This window comes from Hipposideros armiger, unplaced genomic scaffold (assembly GCF_001890085.2).
Source record: "Hipposideros armiger isolate ML-2016 unplaced genomic scaffold, ASM189008v1 scaffold_57, whole genome shotgun sequence".
In the NCBI taxonomy this organism is placed as follows: domain Eukaryota; kingdom Metazoa; phylum Chordata; class Mammalia; order Chiroptera; family Hipposideridae; genus Hipposideros; species Hipposideros armiger.
Window position 1 is genome coordinate 2,430,354 of NW_017731407.1, and position 12,716 is coordinate 2,443,069.

Genomic DNA, 12,716 nt, shown 5'->3' on the forward strand with positions numbered 1-12,716 from the left:
TTTCCTTCCATCAGATCTGGCACACTAATAGTTTTTTGCCAGCAAACAAAATTTCATGTAATTATCAGGGCAATAACTGGAGCACAAATTAAAGACAATTAGCAACATTCTTCTGTTAATAGAACAGCAGAATCCCCTTATGACTAAAAAGAATTCAGAGTTCATAGCTGTTAAATTTTTAAACGTTTTCTCTTGAGATGTATTGATTTCCTCAAATGACTCTCTTTTTGAAAAGAAACAAATTTTACTCCTCCCATTTTCCTGTTTTTCACTATTTTAGGTTCTTAGAATTTTAGCTAAAATTTCAATGGAATTTTTAACGTTCCTTAAGGTAATATCAGAATATCAGTAAATAAAAAGGTGAATTACAGTTCTAAACTTGAGAGTTACAACTTATTAACCTAATATAAAATCTCTTGAAATTGAGATAAATTCACTTTTTAAATGTTAGGAACTGAGTAACTTAGAAATATAAGTAATTGCTTCAAGAAAATAACTTTGTGATGAATTCTGAACCATGAGTTAAAGAACAGAGTAATGCTGTCACAGTTTTCTTTTGTCATCTCCACAAACAGAATTTCCAGACTTGTCAGTTGCTTGTATGCATATCAAGCAAGTCCATATTATTTGAGAGGAAGTTATACTTCAAATACGATAGAAGAGTTATCCATTTCAGTCAATGAATATCTGGAACTTTGTTTCAAATCAAGTTCAGTCAGTGCAAAAGTGTTGATTTTTCTTTCTTTAAATCCAGTGAAGATTTTTATGACTTTTTTCCCCTCAGTATCATTCAGCAGCTGACTGCCTCTCCTCAACTTGTATTAAAATTTTTATTGAACTCATATAAATAAAATTAGCATGTATCATAGGACATAGTAGTACATCTCAGAATTGAATTATTGGGTATATTGATACATCCTGTAGTTGCCTACTTAAAGGTTCCCCATGCATATAAGTTAAACCATTCTTTCATTAATCTTTTTTTAAATTATTAGTTTTAGGTGTTCAAAACAACACAATTCATCAATCTTAAAATCACCAAAAGGGGATAGTTTTTGTTCAGAGAGTTGGAATTACTGGTGATTGAAGAGACTGAAAAAGAATACCAGAAAGGAAAAATAAGAAAGTGTACTTTTGTGAATTTCCGAATCAAAGAAAGCAGTAGCCAGAGTGCTCAGATGTCTATGTAACAGCTGTGCCATCACGCCATTCATTTCTTTTCTGTTCCTAGCAATTTGAAAACAATTCAGAAATGATCTCCCCACTGTATAGCTGAATCATAGTGAAGTGCACCACACACTTATACATCCTGTGGGTGTTGGACAGTTTATATTTATGTCTGCTACATCTGTACCTTTACTGCCAGAAAGGTATTGGTCCCAAATGCTGTCAAATTCATTCAGCTTTGCTTTGTAGAAAATCCAAGGGAGGCCAAAATTTTCACAAGGAAAAAGGATAGCCGTCTCCTTTAGATTTCTTTCACTAGATTTAAGAAATAAGCTCCCCTTGAACTTGAGGGCTTCAAGACTTTGTGTTGTTTCAGTGAAATTTGTGTATCTCATATAATTTATGTTTAAAACGGTAATTTAGAAAAGTTTCAATGCTTGTGTTTATTGTATCTCAGTCATTTTGTGTACAGTGTTGAATCTACTTTGGCACCTTCCACTTCTGTGAATGCATGCACATACCTTTTTTACTAAAGTCACCTTTTGATTTGCAAATGCCAAACTCTGTGTGACATTGTATTAAGGAGAAACCAACACTAAAAATATTAACATTATAAATAGACCGTATATACCAAAAGGTTTCTTCTAAACTGAAGATTAAAGAACATGTTGCTGATTGTTTCAAAAGCCATGTCCTTTGCAGTCTAGACTTACTTTAACATTGTAATTTATTCTTTTAAAAGGAACCCTTAAAAAAATATTCATGGTGAAAGTATTTTGGAAGTTTACATCCCAACATACGCTTTATTGAAAGCAGTTTGGAACACCCTGCACCCCAGAATAATGGCTTTGGTTTTTTTAAAAATACCTAATTAAATTGATCTAAATGAAATTCCCCAATATGGAATATGTATTTGCATTTCTTTGAAATATGTTGGACCACTAGTAGGAATAAGAGAGCTACTCTAAATGTTTGGAAATTTGACTTTTAATTTTAAGTTGGAACAGTTTAGCTTAAGAAATCACTAACATTTAAATAACATTTCAACAAATGTAACTGTTTGGAAACTACAAGGGAGACAGCCTCCTGCCTTCTGTCTTGCAAGGATTGATTTGGAAGGCCCTGAGGGAGAAAATATTGGAGTGAGGAGGTAAACCTGAAGCCATTGTGGGAAGGAAGAAGTTATACTCTTCCTGTTATGACAGGAAATGTAGACAAATGTGCTTCCTGAGCATTTGCTCAGCAGGGAATGAAGTAGTCTTTGACCTTTACCTTAGGTACATTTTGGCTTTGTTAAATGAGTAAACATGTTTTTGCCCCCAAAATATTAGTCTGGTTTATTTGATTCTTCTGCGATTTAAATTATATATTTTATGTATATGAGATATAGAGAAAGAGAGGTATTTAATTTATGACTACATGTACAGATTGGATTTAGAATGTAAAACAGTCCTTTAATAAACCAGGCAGACCTGAACAGCACATATAAAAAACTTAAAACATAATTGTGTTACATTCTTCTCTCTTTAAAATCCAAAACATCCTTAGGCTTAAAAATGGGCCACAATAAAATCTCCTAAATCCTGATAAGTTTAATAATTATAGATTGTCCTTCTTCCTTTTCCTCTCCTGTAGACAAATATATTAGAACTATCAACTTATCACAAGTTTTAAAACCCAGAGTCGGTGCGTTTGTTAATAAACATTCAAGTGTTTTAATATATGTTCAATGATTTCATTGTAATGTAACCTATTGTTTATCACTTGTTTCTCAAAAGAGTGTGCAGTGCCCAAGATTTAAAGTTTTATTTTGGAGTTTGGGGTGTTGACTTCGGGGGAGGGGTTGGTAGAGTTCTAAATTCCACACTCTTCATTCCCCTATTTTCATCCTATATTGTGTTCAGAATTTTAGGAACTCCTGCTTGAAACCCCTTTGGAAATCTCACTGCATTGCAGCGAAACCAGGCTCAATTTGCTTGAGGCGAACGAGGACAATAGTCCTCTTTGCAGCAGAACACACTGCTGTCTCATCCTCGCAAGTTATGCTGGAGGGTTACAAGCACATGGTAGCAGTCTGCTTAAAAGAGTCCCTCACTGCTCTTTAAAGAGCCTTTCATTTACGATGGCAGGCCCCGTCATTGTATAAAGGAGTGCTTGTCTAGAACACAAGTCTGCAGTGGCATTACTTCCTCCCACCGAGAGTAATCATCAAGCCTAAAGCTCGCAAGCCTTTCTAATGACAGACTGAATTAAACAAAATAAAATTGAAGAGGAATACTGTAGAACAGTTGTACCATTACTTACTGTCAGGAACAAGCCAGAGGAAGAAAAAGAGCCTTTAAGAGGGCATTTCCCTTTTTTTCAATTAGAGATTGTCGTTGCAGACTCTTGACTCCATCCCTAACCCTTTAAACACATAGGAAGACCTACTGGCTCTGGATTAGAGAGTGCATTGTATCTATGAACTGTCCATCATGTCACTCATTAGTCACTCTGCTTCCTTAACTGGGAGGAAGCAGATTATCAAGGCTGAGGGTGAGGAGGGGTGGATCTGAAATATTTTCCTAGGATGAGGGTTATATTAATCATGACTCTATTTAGACAAAAAAAAAAAAAAAGATAAAACCTCAACACTTTGAAAATAGAATTAGCTGGGTATATCAGTTGTCCCAAAGAGATTCTAAAACAAAGAAGCTAATGTTAGCTCATGAGCTAAAGAAATGAGTAAAAAATTCTCTACTCATTGAGGAGTCTCATTGAGCAGTTGAATTAAGATCAGGCCTGAAGTATTGATTCCTGGAAAGAAGTACTGGGGACCCATAGATAAAATTATCCTTGCTTCCTTTAGTAATGCGCCTGAAGTAGTTTAGAGTTAGGCCTCAATTGTTCTCATAGATGTGAATAGCTGCTCTTTCCGAGGTCTTTTTGCTTCATTTATTCAGGACCTTCTCCTGTAAGGTGCAAGGACTCCCACCATTAATACGGCAGGAACGTCCTGAAGTGACTCTGGAACTGGGATTAGGAAGGTGAACGGAGGAGGCATGCATGTGGCGTGGAGACTCATTATTAAATGTCCTTCCCTTTACACAGTAGTCAAACTAATTTCCCTATCCTGTAGGAAATGATACAGGACTTGTCCTCTGTTTTTAGAACTTGTTATTTACATCGCCTGTGTGTAAATCAGAGACCTACCTTTTCTATGCTGGCTATAAACAGACCTGCATTTGCTACCAACCAAAATTCTTCTCGCTTTGTGGAATTTAAATAAACATCCACAAATACAGAACTGGTGTGTGCTCACTGGTGCAGGCACGTGGCTCTCACCAGCTTCAAAGGGAATGGCTGGAGATCCGAGGGCAGAGTTGGCTGCAGCTTCCACAGAAAAGCAGCTTTGGTTTAGTGTCAGAACCTAGAAACCAACTTTTTCTCAATTTTAGTATTACTAGTATTATTTTTTTACTTTAACCTAGAAAGCTATTCTTACATTAATTAATATGTTATATACTACTGTGCTTGTACTCATCAGAATTGCTGACAGCTTTTAATAGACACTGACTGCTCAGTGAACGGTTGACCAGGTCCCTGCTGTGCTGAATTTCAGCCCTGAAATGCATCTGAAAGAGGGCAGGAACACTAAAGGAAAGAAAGATAAATTTTGTGTGAAGAGGGTTTTCTATTTCTGGTTCATCCAGGGACTAGTTTTGTGACCTTGGATAAGGCAATTCATGTCTTTGTTTACAGTATCATCTGAGAAATGGGGATGATAAACTGTGCCAGATAGTAACTTCAAAGAGATACTGTCAAATGTTGTAGTGAGATAACTTATTATAAAGTCTTTGAACTTCTTAGAAAAAATTCACCAAATACAGTCCACAGTCTTATCTTAAAACAATTATAAGAAACATGATATGCTCCAATTTCACCAACAAACCCACACACATGATTTGACCCAGTCCAGTTTTTCTCCCATTTTATCAAATGTATGTTTTTACTGTAAATTAATGAGACAAAAAAAGAAAAATAACTATAACTGTGTGAAATTTTCCTCCCTCGGTGGCAAACTTCCTATTAACATAGTTTGAACATGCATAGAATTTTATTTTTAGCCATTCATTTTGGATTGCAAAAAATGCATAATTCCTCCATCCATCTATCCATTCATTCAGTAACTACTTAGCCAAATATTGTTCTGGGATTTCAGGTTACAAGATCAGACAGGAGATATTCTGGGCTTTCAAGGAAAGCTCAACGTTTACTTCAACGTTTACTTGAGGGAGAAACTCTAATCTAGACATAATAATGGTAACACAAGTTGGCAGGTCCTAGGAGAGCAGTCTTTTACAGTATGTAACAAGAAGTGACTGAGCCTGACGCATCAGGGGAAAAAATACTACCTACCTTGTATAGTGTTTCACTGTCAACAAGTCACTTACACTTGAGTATGTCCCTTAGTTTAAGTCTCACAACAATTCTGTAAGATACCTATTATAACTTCTATTTTACAGGTGAGGAAACTGGAGTTCAGGTAAGTTAAATAAATCACCCAAGGGCACACGCTCCTAAATGTCAGAGTTCAGACTAGATTTTTAATTCCCATGTTTTTGCTTCTACGCCACACTGCCCCAGTAATGATGCATATATACGGCTTCTTTAAAAATAGTAATGTGAATTTCCTGTTTGATCAATCTGGACAGTTTTTTTTTTCTGTGCATTTTCAGCACTGTGTATAAGTTACATTGTCTATTCAAATTCTTTAGATTGTTGTGTCTCTTCTAAGTACAAAAAGAAAATGACCCTATTTCTTTCTTGGAATATGGAAATTAGAGATGATTATATTGATGAGGCTGAATAACCAAACGTAAAGCATTTTATAGAATGAAATTACAGAAAGATTCTTATTTTGAACCATGTAACCATATAACTCTAATCTTCCCCTTGATGCAAAAATCTATGCTATTTAGGCATAGAATCTGAAATGTGGCGTAAATATTTTAAAGGTCTCTAGTCCAACTTCCTGCTTAATTCAGGTGCACCTTCTACACCTTCTTTGATGTGCAGCTTTACTGGAACATGTTCAGGAATGAATTGCTTCTTACTTCATGAGACTTGGTCCACTCATGGGTAGTTCTCATCACTAAGTTTTCACCTATTTTGAATCTCTTCATGACTTGCAATGCTGCTTTCTAATTCTGCTCCATAAAACAAAACAGAATATCTCATCTGCCTCTTCACAGGGCCATAGGACTTCAGATCTTGGAAAGTGTTAAGCATTTCACCTTAAACCCCATTTTGCTGGGTAAAACATTCCAGATTCTCTTAATTTAGATTTCTCATGCTAAATTGTTCTCAGATCCTACATCAACCTGTTTGCCATCCTATACCTCTCTGGTTTTGTCAGTGTCTTCTTCCAAGTGTAATTCTAAAAACTGAACATTGTACCAAAGATTGGCTAATACTGACTAACAACAAAAAAAAATCATTAGGATAATTAATTCCCACATTGGAACACTATAACTTTAGATCCTTTTCCTGAAAGCAATTATTATTAATTTTCCTTCAACCTGAGCTTATGTAATTGGTTTTTTAAATGGAAACAAAGACTAAAATTATCTCTGTTTCATCTTGTTATTTGTGACCCAGCTTTCTGGTCTGTAGAGGGAGCGATGAATAGAGCTCTACCATATATTGGGTTATCACCCAGATTCATGTTACAAGCATATTTGATAGGCATGCCATCCCCATCTTCGTCTTAACCAATGATAAAAATATTGCCTGAGACAGGAAAGTTACTGAATTCTGTGGCACTTGACTAGACAGAGACTGTTCCCTTAAACTTAACATGATCAATTAATTCACATGTAAAATTACTACCAGCTAGTCTCAAATCTATAATATTGTGCTGAGGATTTCATCAAATACTTTGCCAAATACATGTTCTTTGAAAATCTGAACTCATTAGAAAGTTCAATAAATTTTTACTTAATGAATGCAGTCATCCTGAACTCTTAGATCCTGTCCCCCTTTATCTCTGTACCCTGTGATTATAAAATTAAATTTTTATCTTCACACTTTTCCATCCTTCATGATGAGTCATCTGGGTGAGAAAGGCTTTTCTCTGAACATTCTGAAATACTTTTTCTTGAAGTGTAGAACATGTGTGTATAGATATATTTCTCTGCAGACATTTTCGGGCTTCTCTGTTACAGATTCCAAGATGATATAATTCTTTTCTCTCAAGATTCCTGTCACTAACATGTCAACTTTTTAGTAAAACATATATATCCAAAATCTCTTAGTTTGTCACAAAGGCAAGTAAAAAAATTATCTACTTTTAGCAGAAAATTATATAGAGACATTCAGACTTTAAAATAGAGTACATTTCCATTCCATAATCCACTCCTTCAGCATGTTCATTGAGTGTCCACTGGTCAGAGTCTGTGTGAGGCCAGAGCAGGGGTCTTCAGGGAACTCAAAAAACAGCAGAAGCAGACTCATAAACAACCAACTCTGTAATATTAGAAGAAGTCTCATAATAAAGGTTTGTAAAAAGTTCTACAGGACACCAATGAGGGAGGAATGAGTTTTAGCAGAATGTGACAATGAAAGCTTCATAGAAGAATCTGGCGTTTAAACTGAGCCTGGCAGCATGATGAGAACTTGCCAGTGGCCAGATGGAAAGGGGGAGGGACGTAATACTGCAATCAGTTTTCACTGAGTAACAAGATAATAAATAACCAGTATGGTAGGCTTCATTTCATATTCATCTTGATTGGGTTAACATCTACTGTTCTTTTTCTTGCTCAGTCCAGAAAAAAAAGGGTCAGAAAACAAAAACTGAAATCACCCAACTCTAAAAAGTACAATTTCAGATGATTTGCACATGACTGAAAATATAACACTATTAGCCAAGTAATGCATTTTTTTTTAAGGAAAGAAAATTCCTTTTAAACATTAAGGAATTAAATGACTTTTTTTTTCTCCAGCCCTGAGAAAGAGACATGAACAAGGGAGATATACACATAATAGAAGCCCCAGCACCTAACACAAATGTCTGACATAGAGAATGCTCAATATATATTGCTTAGCATAAGGTTTGGCATATAGAAAATGCTCAATATGAATTGCTTGAATTATTTTATGTTTCTGTGAATAGCATTTCTTAATATCTTTGTAACTGAATTACATGGAGCTGTATTTAATGAATGTGTTTCTTCTCAATTTCAAATTCTAATTTCAATTCCTGATTCATACCTAGTAAGTTCTAGAGTACTTGTCAATATAAGATGTGTGATGAGTGCCCTTATGCTAAGATTTAAATTTGAGGTTACTATAAGACTTAATATTGAAATATCTTAATACAACATCATCAGTACATTTGGAGCTGTTTGCAGAGGTAAAGAAAGAACATTAAATGGTTAGTATTTATACAGAGTCATTTTGCTTTCCATGCATGTATTACATATTAAGTCTCTTTAATTCTGAAAACTAAATTTCAAGTTCTAGTGCTCACTTAAATAATATTGACTTTATTCTCTCAGTGCACCATGATTGATGCAAACGCTGGAGAAGAGCATCTCTTTGCCTAACTACTGTAAAAACAGTTTTCCATCTCACCTAAGGTTCAAACTATGTTACTGAAATAGAAATGGACTTGTCCCCATTGCAAACTATTGTCACGTTATGAAAAATGTAATCATTACAATACATTATTATATTTAAGTATAAAAGCTCTGAATTGCAATCTGTCATTGAGTGGCATATTTTAAACGAAGAGTAATATCCCAGATCTCTTTAGAAAGCTTAATGCTTAAAAACAATTTTGTCTATCTATGAACAAGGAGAAAAAGCATTATAAAATGCATTTTGAGTATGCTATGAAGAATATGAACATAGTACAGAATTAAATTTAGAGCAATTAAGAGTAGATTTTGAAGATATTTTCTTAAATGCTTTAATATAGTCGTCACCATTACAGTTTGCAGTTTTAATGAGAAGAAGCTACATGCACTTTTTGACAGGTACTGTTAAATAAGTATGCATTATCCAGAAGCCTATATGGTTACACAAAAATTGAGGAGTACCTAAAAGTAAACACAAATAGTGGTTTTAATGATATTTCTGTGCTGAAATGTATTTTGGTGGTAAGTGTCGTAACGTGCTAAATTCTGAGGTTTAAGTATAACAGAAACCATACTGTATTGAGACATTCCACCTACAGTTTGTGGTCATGAAAGTCTGATTAAAAGTGGTTTTAGATATATGAAAGTATTTTGGATCACTTGGTTGTTGTTTTTTAAAGATTTTTTTTTTAATTGGGGAATTGGGGGATGGGAACAACTCTGGGGAATTGGGGGAAGGGGAACAGACAAGTTCCTGTCCTTTTGTTCTTCAGTCTAGTTGTGGAGGACATTGCTTCAATGGCCCAAGTTGGCACCATCATTGCGCTCTTCCCAGGCGAGGCAGATCAGTCGCCTGCTTCTGGACGGCCGCTCACAGCAGCTGCTGGCCACTCACGGCAGCTGCTGGCCACTCACGGCAGCTGCTGGCCGCTCACGGCGGCTGTTGGCTACACACGGTAGCCCCTGGCAACCCACTGCTGCAGGTGCTGCAGCCTACGCTGTCGCTGTCAACTCATGGCAGCCCAGCTCCAGGTTGAGCTGTTGTTCAGCATCTTAGCTGTAGAGGGCAGTGTCACTGGCCCTCATATGTGGGATCCAAACCAGGGCCCTCTGGTGTCCCAAGCCAGCTCTTAACCAATGCGGCACTCGGCTGGCCCTGGGTCACTTTCTATACAGAGTAGGTTCTATATTGAACCTACTCTGTAGCCTATTTCAATGTGCATGTATATTTGCATAACTAAATTGCATCTAAAGGAAATATTAAGAGACATTTTGTGTAAATCTATATAATTGATGATTATGCTTTTTTATTCATTCCAAAATGATAGTTTTGTTTAGCTCATCTTTAATACTGGTTGTGACTCATCTGAATGAACCAGAATAAAACATTTTCTAAACTAATATAATAAAATATGAAAACACTAGCTATATTTTTTAGAAGCACTTTAGTAAAACAATCAATAAACAAACTAGAAGGTGAGACATTGGCAATTATTACAATGAAAAATTGTCCAAGTTGAAATGTAAATAACATATCCAAGTACATATTGACTAGCTATATGGGCTGGTAAATACCTAAATGCTGTTTTCCAAAGAATGATCAGTAGGGATTCCATAGTACTGCTTTATCTTTCTATCAGGAATAGTAAGATTCTCAAATAGCCTTAATCAGTAGACTCTTCAAACTACCAAGACATACATTTTGTAAGTTCTTCTTTTCCTGTAAGTCATCTCAGAAAGGAATGGGAACTAAGATTTATTGAGCTTCCACTTTATGCACAATGCTTGATACTGTACATACGTTATTTTATATAATCCTCGCAGCAATGTTAAGAGTGGGTGTTCTTTGAATTTTACAGGTGAAAAATCAAACAGAAATATCAAACTCAAAGAAGTTAAGTGAATTCCTCATGACTAGTAAATAGCAGATTCAGCCTTCAAATCCAGAGTCCTGTGAATCCCAGCCCCAGGTTCTTCCCTTTCTTCCATGCTGACTTCAATACACATAAGATAAAGCAATATAATTATTATTAAATATAGATTTTTCTTTTTAAAAGTTCTATTTATAAGTTGCTAAAAAAATTCATGGGAAAATCTGTCACAGTTTTATATAACACAGTCAATTTGATATTTCTAAAAACTTCCCTATTTAGAAATCTTTACCATGTGCCCATCCGTGTCTGCCATTCTAGGCGCTGGGGGTATAGCAGTGAGCAAAATTAAAACGGCCGGTACCCTTGAGGAACATGCACTGTCGTGGAAGAGACAGATGTTAGACAAATAATCGCACAGAAATATACAAATTATAAAATAATGACGGTGCTATTGAGGAAAAATAAAGGGTGATGAGTAAAACAATAGGTATTAACAAAAGTGTGGAGGAATGAGGAAACCAGGAGGCCAGGTTGTGTGTCTGCTAGTCCACAGTTGCTGTCAACACATTTATTTAGGGGTGTAGGACAGGGGGATTCAAAGCTCACTCTGATGTCTCTAGTTTGGGTGACTGAGTTATGAGAAGATGGGGAATCTGGGAGGGAGAGCAGATTCGAGGGTGAAGATAATGAGTTTGAGTTTAGAGGGTGTTGAGATTCCTATGACGGTCAGAGATAAGACATAGGACTAGAGGACCTCTACTGGGTGTCTAGAGACAGAGAAAGAGAAGGCGTGGTAATCCAGATTTAGGAATTACACACAAATAAGTAGTAGATAAAACTGAACTGGCCTCTGCTAGGTGGGTTGAATTGGAAGGTGAGAAAAAAGAAATAATTGAAAATGATAACTAAATTGTTAGTCAGCATTTCCCAGAGCATATGCCTCAAAAAATTAGTTCTAAAAATTAAAGTAAGCGCTCCTCCAAATAAATAAATAAGCAAAGAGACATATGTTCTGTCAGCAGTAGGTTTGGAAAGCAGGTTGAACAAAGTTTAAAAGGCTTCTTGGCCTTTAATATACCAATGCGCCTCATTCCCCAAATGTATTGGGCCACTGAACTTTTTCTTTAATAGTGTTTTATGTAATTTTATGGAAATGATATTCCACAGAAGACCTGCTGGGAAACACTGGGCCATATATAAGGGCTTATAATTAAGTATGTTCATGGTTTGGGGTGGGCAAACAAGAGTTTAATTAAGAGAGGACTGAAATGGGAATTGTGGAATATATATTTGCATTTGGTAGCACTGGCAGGTAGGAGGTATTCGAAGCCAGAGAAAGGGAGCTTTGCAGAGGGCCCATCAAGAGAAAGGCAGTGCAAAGAGTGAGGTTTTTAAGATTGGGAGGAATTGAGGAGGGAATGATTCCAGACAGGGAGATCATCTAGGACAGGAAGCTGATAAGGACGTGAACGATAGAGCCGCCTGGGAAATAGACAAGAAAGTGTGAACCTGAGAAACATTTTGAGGGAAGGAATTATGGGAGTTGGTAATAGATTAGATTAAAAAGAGGAAAAGGCAAAGATAACAGTAGTTTCTGGCCTGAGAGAGGAAGAAAGATACACAGAAGAATGAAACCAAAACCCTAACGGTATTATGGCTCAAGTACTTCCCGATTCCTCACTGGATTTCTAGAAAACAGAATACAACACTGTCTGAAAGCATAGTCAGTCATATCCCTTCAGTTGTTTTGAATTAAATGGCACGAGCTAAGCAATTTTAAGAATTTTCGAACACAGATTTAAAATGCTATGTTTATAATGTCATGTCCAGTTTTCAAGTAGTTAAAAAAAAAGCTCCACATTTAATTATAATGAAAAAAATGTTAGCTATGCTGAAATTAATTTTTGTAATTTTAAATTGTTCAAAGAAGCATGAACAGTATTCTGGTCACCTTCATTAAAATTCCCAACATTAAATCTGGCATTTACAGTTTCACATTCAGCAACAAGCTAGAAATCACACATTTTCAAATTCTGAGCAGAAATTAGTTTTAGAT

The 12,716-nt window shown here is 35.8% G+C and overlaps 1 protein-coding gene across 21 annotated transcripts in view; it reads left to right on the plus strand.

Annotated features, from left to right (window-relative positions):
• The window catches only part of MEF2C (myocyte enhancer factor 2C), a 185,430-nt gene that overhangs the window by 89,566 nt on the left and 83,148 nt on the right, over nt 1–12,716 (plus strand). The window lies entirely within an intron of this gene.